The sequence below is a fragment of the Parus major genome, chromosome 1 (assembly GCF_001522545.3).
Source record: "Parus major isolate Abel chromosome 1, Parus_major1.1, whole genome shotgun sequence".
NCBI classification, from domain to species: Eukaryota; Metazoa; Chordata; class Aves; order Passeriformes; family Paridae; genus Parus; species Parus major.
The window spans coordinates 70,638,525-70,647,901 of record NC_031768.1 but is presented as its reverse complement, the minus strand read 5'-3'; positions in this window follow the sequence as shown (position 1 = coordinate 70,647,901).

The following is a 9,377-nucleotide window of genomic DNA, read 5'->3' as shown; positions in this document are numbered from 1 at the left end:
TCATTGTAAATTTCACAGCTGTGGAAAATATAGGGGTTGGAATATATTCTACTTGTTAAAACCTATTGCAGATTATACCAAAGCTAAATGATAAATATGCTATTTTTTTTTTTCCTAAAGAGAATGCCAGAAACAACATAAGTAATACCAACAACAATTATACTAATTTTAAGATTCCACAAAGAACACATAAATATTTCAGAGGGCAAGAACCAGGTTAACAGGATCACTCTTGTAAACATGTTTATTTGTGCACTCGACTATCTACTATGAAATTATACAAGTTCCATAGGGGTCATTGTAATACCTTTTATGGAAAATTGCTTTCAGTGTGAACTGTCATAATACATGATATTAGCACCCTTCCTAAAGTAAAACTTTCAAAATGAAACTAATAAATCTCTATCAATAATGACAATGAGGGGGACAGTATTAGACTTATTTTTATTTTTTTTCCTAAAGTATGTTCAAATATTCATAAACCCAAAGCGAGGAAACAGTACGTAATATTCAAGGGTACGTAGCATTTTATGATAAGCACACAAACACATTGATTAGCAGTTACCATCTGGAAAGTGACCCTCAGGAAGAGGCTTTTTTTCCCCCTAGTACTCTGAAGAAAAGGGAAAAAAAAAAGAGACAAAAACCATGCTAAGATCCATATGACAAATGCATTCTGTAGTTGTTTTATCCCTTAGGATTTGAACCCAGTGCCATTAAGCTGAGTGTAGTCCTCACCATTGGATATGTTGGGAGCCGGGCTGGTCCTGACACCCTGGCTGTCTGCGTACGCACGGGGGCTCCGTTGGAGAAGTGATGTAAAAAGTTGTAGCCTACTTGTAATTAAGAAATTTTTGCTCTAAAGCACTCTTGTTCACCTGATTTATATCATTCAAAACTTATTTCTGTTCTGGAATGGCCTCTGGCTTGGTATCCTGAACAAACCTTCCCTTTCCATGCTGAAGCAGGTAGGAGGAGCCTGGCGATATGGGTAACCTTAAACATAACATGGCTTTCTGTTGTAATTGTTTAGGAATGATAAAGCTCTGTCAATTGCATTAGTTGGTTTTTAAGGTACTTGTCTAGGGGCTGTTACTGCCTGGGAATTTGCAGCGTTCTGCTGCAGCCCATGCCTTTGTCTCCCACCCTTTGGGGCTGAGGATAGTTCAGCTGCCGTGGGTCAGTCGGGTGCTGGATCATTCGTGTGGGCGACGCAAAGACCGTAGGAGAAGGAAAGGTGTTTCTGGGCAGGACTAGGGCTCAGTGTTCTGTGTTAAATGGATCAATCCCACCATGAGGAAGGGAGGTTGCAACTCCCTGCTGTTTCAGTAAATCTGGCATACACCAGGAAATTATTTGCAAAGGTTAAAATGACTCTTGAGTCAAGGCCGCAATACTAGGCCACAGTTAAAGTTTTAATGTTAAATTGACTTGGATTTTTAGTCATAGGCTAATCATTACTACTAGTTAACATGTTTTATTTAATTTTTTTTTTTTGTATTTTTCTAAAGAAAGGATTAAACTCGAGAAAAATGTTATGAGTTAATGGCAGTCCTTCTAAATAAACTGTAACCGATTTACTCAAATAACCCACAATGGTGTGTAAATACTGACTTTATGTAAATATAGAAACATGTAATTTAACTTAGGCATTATTGCAAGACTGGAAGGCCCAGGAGCTGGCAGTTTGCCACTCCCTGCAGGTTCACTGGGTCAAATTTGGCCTGTTTCGGGTAGTGAACAAGAGATTCTGTTCAATCCCTTGTGTAAAATGAGCTATATCTGTTTGTTTTCTGGTGGGAGATGGGCAAAACCATTGTCACCTGGGCGCTGCTCAGCTCTTTTGCCAAGGTGTGAAGGGGTACGGATGCCATCCTGCTCCTTTTGTGATCCTGCTAAAACAGGGCTGCAGAGAGCTGACATGGCAAAGCAGGGAGGCTTGCTGTGCCTCTCCTCCTGTGCTGTGCACTAACAGAAGTCTTCACTTTCTAGTGCTGTCCATCTGGCACCTTTCTCAAGCACTAAAATTGACTTGGAGAAAAGTCTGAGGGGAAAAGGAAAGAACAATTGGTGTTATTTACTTCACATTCTGTAATGGTGTGTAAATACATACAGAATTCTGTAATTTGTATAAATATATTGCTATAGAATTTTGAAAATTGGTATTATTTGCTTGATGTCCCTTGTGCAGATGTGTAAAAATGGGATGGCAAAGAGGTGTCCTTGCTTGTTCCTAGAGAGAGTATGAGAATATTCCAGGAAGACAAGAACCATCAATATTTTCAATGCCCTTTTGCTAATTTGGAAAAAAGCAGGGAGATATCTTTTTGGCAAGAATTGTATTAGCATTTCACCTAAAGCAGATTTGTCTGGACAAGCAGTATGGCCCAAAAGATGATGGAGATCCAGACAAGCGTTACAGCATGGGCTGGTGTGGAGCTGCATTTGGTAACGTGTAAGGCAGCACTCCCAAACGTAAGTGGGGTGAATGAAACCTGGCAGATCTAGGCAGTGCAGAGTGGAAACAGAATAATCCTAGGAAAATTGCCTGAGGTTTCTACCAATCAGTGCAGGACTCAAACTGCCTGCCAACTGGTTGGAAAAAAAAAAAAGAGTGTCTTTCAAAAATGATAGGGTATACGATGTGGAGGCTGGAGATGAGACTCTGGCATAAAAAAATCAAGCATTTCTGTTGTGGCCCCGTGAGTTTAATAAATATGCAAAGAAGAGGGAGTTGAAAAGATTCTTCTGAGGCAGTTTCTTTGTAAATACAATATTGCAGGAGGTAAGAGAAGATGCTTCTGCAACATGTCTTTCACAGTCCCTAGCTTATGCTTTGCTCTGCCTCTTATACCAAGTAAAAAAGTGACTGTAAGGTTCAGCTCTGTTGCTCTTGATTACAGGAATAGAAATGGATGGGCTGTGAGCCATGCTGAATACCGTTTTTTGTATGAACTACTGTCCCACCTAGTGAATTCTCACAAGGTCCCCATGAGGTATGCTGGCAAACCTCGAGATGTGACCAGGCTCCTTACAACTGCAGTTCATTTTGGAGAAGTTGAGAGGTTCCAGATTCTTTGAAATTTTGATGAAAATCTTGGAAACTCAGCCTTCTGCTCATGAAGCTGCTGTGCGCAGGCAGCCGTATTTATAGGCAAACTGGGGAAAGAAGTAATCAACCACATAATCCTTAATATTTTATTCCACACAGCCCACTGTTTACTGATCTGAGGATAAAACCAGAAAACGTCATTTTCCCAATATTTTATCTCCGTTCTTAAACTGTTAGAGCTCTCCATGAGTTGTTCACAAATCAGTTCTGTCATGATTTTTTGTTATCTTTCACCTTTCCATAACACTATAAGGTGGTTTTCCCATCTGGCCCCCAAGTAAGTACCAGTAGTAAAAACTTATCTTCTCTTGTCAAGAGGCTGGAACAACCTGCCCTAGAGTTTGTTGCTGAACACTTTGGCATTGAAGTATGCAGGTCATGGATAATTGGCATCTTAAATCCAGGTCTCAAAAAATTTATCCATCAAGGATAAGAAAGAAAGTCAGTGATTAGTAAAAAAAATTGCTGTTGTGAAGGTGTCTTGCCAGGTCAGATGCCAGAAGTTTGAAAGTAGAAAATATTCATTGGTGTTCTGGAAATTTCAAGTGAGAATAATAACCAAGTTCCACCTGCAAAGTAATTTTTAAGACCCAGTCTTTTTACTTGTTTCCCCTCATGGTTTTCTATCTTTAATAGCTTGTGTGTGTGTTTTCTTCTACCCAATTATATTGAAAATGATTCTTTTATTTTTTCATTCATGATTTCTGAAGTCCAGCTGCCTTTGTATAATTTTTCAGAGTTACTCTGGTCTGAATCCTGGGGCAGGAAAATTGCCATGTGATTCTGGGTTAGGATAGAGCAACACATGCAAAGATGCTGCCCTTGTGCTCAGAGTAGTTGTTACAGTCCATAGGATCACATTTTCTTACCATATCTGTTACATGGAGGGCAACAACATTAATTGTACTTTAATACTTTGTATGTTGTAGTTATCATGGAAGAAATCTTTCCAAATGATCCTCAATTCATGCCACATCAAACCCACATCTGTTACTTGAACACCCACTCACAAAGATCCTGTCACAGAGAGCTGTGGATAAACTAAGTTTTAGCTTTACATTGTTTAGTGATGCAAAGGGAATTCACTTCATAGCAAAACAAACAAACAAACAAACAACAAACAACAAAAAACCCCGAAAACCCAACCCCTTTTTCTTTAGGTTGAGGGAAATTATTTTTATGTGCACCACTCACAAGTAGCAACTACATAGTCAAAAGGATTCTGGAATTAGACTGAACTGTCAAAATGTTTCTCACATTTCTGTTTTCTTGAGAAATCACAGGCCATCAAATTATGGTGATATGCAAAATATGCCCTGTAGATATTTTTTCCATGTCCAGAGAGTCTGGATTTTTGTATATCTTACTGTTGGAGGCAGTCAGTCTAGGTGAAAAGAGCATTTCTGAAATGCTGGAACTCATTCATTTTATTGACAACCTCCCTCCTGTCCCTGCAAAGAGTAGCTTTAGTTAAAATTATTATTGTTATTTCTACCCTTGTTGAGGGAGCAGATGTAAACATTGAAACAGTGTCTTGAAATACTCCCTCACAGCTGTTCTCTTGAATGCATATTTATTTTTTTATTTCTTATATAGTATGATTTCTATTGCTTTTTGGAAATCTTTATGCTTGTTATGAATGTCCACACACTGAAGTAGTTGCAGTCAAATTATATATCTCTGACTTCGCTTAAGCCAATTTTATTTTCTAAATCTCTAATGTTTTGGCAGCTGAGGCAGTAACTTCTCAGATAGGACTCTCATTTTTCTTCTTCTCTTCTCCCTACCACAATCCATCTTTTTAATTCTTGGACTGTAGTTAATTTCAAAAACCTTCACAAAGAACCTGCATGGTGGGTCCATTTTATCTTCATTCCAGGGAAGCAGAAGATTTGCTGGTAAACCATTCTCTGTTAATTTTCATCTTTGATACATTATTTGGTTTGATTCCAGATGAAATCAGTGCTTACATCTTCCTGTTCAGGATGGTTTGGGTCTTTACCTCACTGTGTCCCTAGTATGATCATTAAAAGGGTGTTCAATATATAATGTCAGTTTATTTGGATATGGTGTATCCATTCCATTTCTCCTTTCACTAAGTGTTCTGGGCAAGCCTTTGTTTATTATCCACTAAGATCATTTAACATCTAAAGTACATTGTAGACATCACCTCATTAACTTGAAATCTCTTGATCAGCCACTTTGTATTACTCTGTATTGGCAACTCATTGAATCATAAGGACTTGACATGTGTGTTAAAGACACACAGTTTGTTTGTCAATCCTTTTTGTAGTAAGACATGAACTGTTCTCTGAAGACTGAAAATTAGGTACACTTCCTCAGTTCCATGAAGGATATCTTCCTCACTGGCTCCAGTCCATCCTACTTCCTTTTCAGAGGAAAGCAGTTCTTTTGGCCTCTACAATGCACATGGGAGTCACTCCCAAATGGCCTGCAGCATTATGTGCTCTCTTGTATTCGCTCTCCCTTCTGATAAAACTCCCACTCTTCCCATATTTTTTCAGCTGCTTCTTCCTATCACCTTAATATTCCTAAGATAATTTTGTGGTATTTGGGTATTGAGGTCGATACTATCAATGAAACATGTATTTTGTAATTGTGATTGAGTCCAGTGCATTCTCATTTCCAGTCAAGTCAATCTTTACCCTTTAAAAATTTGGAAGAAGCAGTGAAGGAAAACTGAATGTTATCCCTTATTTCAAGTGGGTTTGAAGGAGGCTAATGTGAACTTGCTCATGCTAAGTTCCCTCTCAACAGATTTCCATACTCTTAACTTTCTTTCTGGGATTCTCTAATGTCCCATTACTTTCCAATTGATACTACCTGTCATTTTAGCAAAAGCTTTTGTCAGTGTCCATGAAGTTGCTGTGTAGTGAATGACTGCTGTGAATGTTCTGCTACGGGGGTGGTGTTGCACCCTGCAACAGTCACTGACATTTCCTGTTGCTTGAGATCAGCCTGCTCTCTTCCAAGTGGAATGTCCCCTGCTTTTTCTGTAACAATGTGCCTGCTGGGCTGCTGCTTGGTGTAGAAAGGAAGCTGTTGTCTTTTGGTTTATTGTACTGCACAAGCAGTTCCCTCAGCAAAAGACTACCTTCCTTGTTCCAAGACCACATGAAAGAGTTCATACTTGACTTCAGTAGAATTTGCACCTCTTATCTTTCCCACCTCAGCCCATATTCCATGCACCTAATTAATGTTTCTATTTTTATGGCCTTATTATCTATCTGAAAAATGCACTGTTGGTGTATGCCAGAAGGCCATTCCGAGCAGACTGGTGTTTTCCTTCTGGACTGTCTATGAGTACATACACACAGGTGCTCCTCTAGAAGCATCTCATAGCCTTCCTTTTCTCTAACAAAAACAGGCCTGCTTGGTTAGATTAAGGTAGGATCCCAGGAGTATCCCCACTCTTCTGTAGCAGCATCATGGAAAGCAAGCAAAGTTCTGATCTCAGTTGTCAGTAACTGTCTTTGCTATATAAATTTGATGGCTGTGACATCTTAACATCTTAACCCAAAACTAGATGAACAACAGGGTTGACAGTACAAGTGAACCTCTTTGTCTCCACTTCCTCTCTTGTATTGCTTAAATAAAAAATTAAAAATCAGCCAACATACTCTTGAGTTGAAATTTTGAAGTCAAAGCTGTGTTACTTATAGTCCTATTTTCAGTTGTGATCATAGGTAAGCGTTCCACAGTTCATGAAGTTGCATGCAGCTGAACATCCATTTCTTTCTTAGTGGAAAATGTGATTTGTTCACAGGAACATAGTCTTGGAGACCATTTTCAGCTGTTACGTGGGTATGCGAGGCCTCTAATGCACAGTAGAATTGCTTATCTCCCCACCTGCTGCAGAGCCCCCTTAAACTTCCCCTCAGCTGCTGCTGCCCAGTTCCAGAGTTATAACTTCCACCGTGGTAAAGAGCTCACTCAGACAGGCTGAGGAACTTGTTGGTGCTGCAGGGAAAGTCTCTCTGAAACAGGGAAGCCATATCTGTGGAGAAGAGGGAGAGGCAGCAGAGAGATGTGTTGAAAACAGGATTCATCTAAGCAGGGGAACAAGGAGGTTCCTGGGTTTGCTAGGGGGAAATTAGCACAGTCTGAAAATGTAGTAACACAGAAATACAAATGTTTCTGTTTCTTCTCCCTGCTTGCTTTGCCTGTGTGCTGCCCCTTTTCCCCCAAGCACACTCTCCCAACTTTCCAGCTGACTGATGCTTCCTAGCAACTTTAGAAGATAATGTAAAGGTTGCACACCTTATTGAGTGATCCATCTCAAGGATTAGTTTCATAATTTAAGTGATGCTGAAAGGATTCAGACCAGAAGAGGGTTTGGGGCTGGGAAACTCTTCCTCCATGTACTTGGGACTGGAACAACCTCACTGTTGATGTGAATGGGGGCTGCAGAGGCTGATCTGCTAAGGTGTGTGCTGGGCTGTGGTGCTAACAAAGGTGTTTGCTGAGCAAGGGCCATGTCTGGAACCAGGAGATGTCTGTGTTCCTTCTTGGCAAAATTCCCACTTGACCACAGGCAGCTACTTAAGATACAGGCAATTGGTTCCTAACTGGTCTTCTCATAAGTGAGTTTAGGGCTAAGCCTGGGCTTGGAGGAAATCAAAATCTGCATGATCAGTACAACTGACACAGGCTTAATAGTGAGAGGAGGTAGGATAGCCTTGAGGTTTTCCTCTTTGGCACAGCTCTCCTCATCACAGACACGAATCAATAATTTTTGTAGAGGTTCCTCTTGCTAAGGTCATGTTTATTCACTGCTTTGTCTCCAATAGCCAGTTTGGATGTATTATTGAAGTTATAGCCTGCTGTAGGAATAAATAGGATGGAAACAACATTGTGAACACCACAGAGAATGAAAATAACAAGAAAATAAGATATGTTTACTTCTAGATTGGCCTGATCCAAAAGTCAAGCATCTCAAGCAGGATGACTTGGTAACCTTGGGTTTCCTCCACCACTGCTGCTGCTGGGACCTGCTGTTGGTCTCTGTGGGCAGCAGCAGGCAGGGTGCACAGTGCTTGACGGGGGAATCTCCCTACCCTTGACCCACCCCTCCCGGGGTGTTGGGGGACAGGACTGCTCCAGGAGGGATGTAGTGGCCTGCTGATTCAGAGGAGCAAGGAAGGACCAGCTGTCCCAGCCTCTGTGCACTCAGCAGCACTGGTGGGCAGGACCAAAGCCATTCCAAGGCTGGCATAAATCCCTGACCTCAGCAAAAGCTCCATGAATTTCAGAATTTGCATCTGGTTTAAAAAGGAGGTTTTCTCCTAGAGAAAACCTTTATCTTGATTATTTGATCAAGGTAAATGGGAAAATTTATATCTTAGTGTTAATTTTTCAGGCAAGTTATCAGGCTAGTCCACAGATCAACCTTTTCCTTTTTCCTTGAATTTTAAACTGCCAAGTAAAAACCAAAGGCAATTGCCCATTTCTTCCCTCCTTGAGGAGGTTATTGGTTCAGGGAACACATGGATGGGAGTGTGTTACATAGCAATTTAAGAAATTAAGCCACACAAAGCCCATCATTGCAAGGGGACTAGAAGAGTAGTAGATGAGGCAATACTTGAATTTATATTGTAATTTTTGGACACAAAAACCCCAGCTCTCTTGCTTCTGAAGTCTCTAAGTCATTGGAAAAATGACTTAGAGACTTACTGCTCTTTAGGCAGCAGTAGGATCTTCATCTGTCCTTATAGGTCATTTGCTGTGAATATCTTGGTAATTCTCTAGGCTAGATCTCCTCTATTTCATGCTTTCCTCTTGAACTATGCATGGTGCAAAACTGGACACAGCATTTCCCATTGTTTGCACACTGCAGACTTGCCCCATCTCCTTTATAAAATATAAAAGGGGCTCCAATGAGCAAAGTTTCTTTTCATACCATGAGATGCAATTATTGAACGCTCATCCTCTTCCTTGTCCCTGCTTTAAAGTATTGGAGCATCATGTCCAATTATTTAAGCATATCAAGAGGAAGGGAAGCTCTGCTAGAAGTGCTTGGTTTACAGGACGAAATCTCTGCATTTGCTGCAGAGCGTGTTGCAGCAGAGTGTGTTCTTGGCTCCTTCAGAAGAAGGTGACCTTCAGAAGCAAAATCCTCTCTCTGAAAGCAAAACCCCATTTGGTATGTTAATTATTCTGCAGTTAGCGGGCTTGGTTTTAATTTATGTTCATGACAACACATATTTGAGAAGAAGCAGTTGAAAAAGTGTCCATACCTCCCATG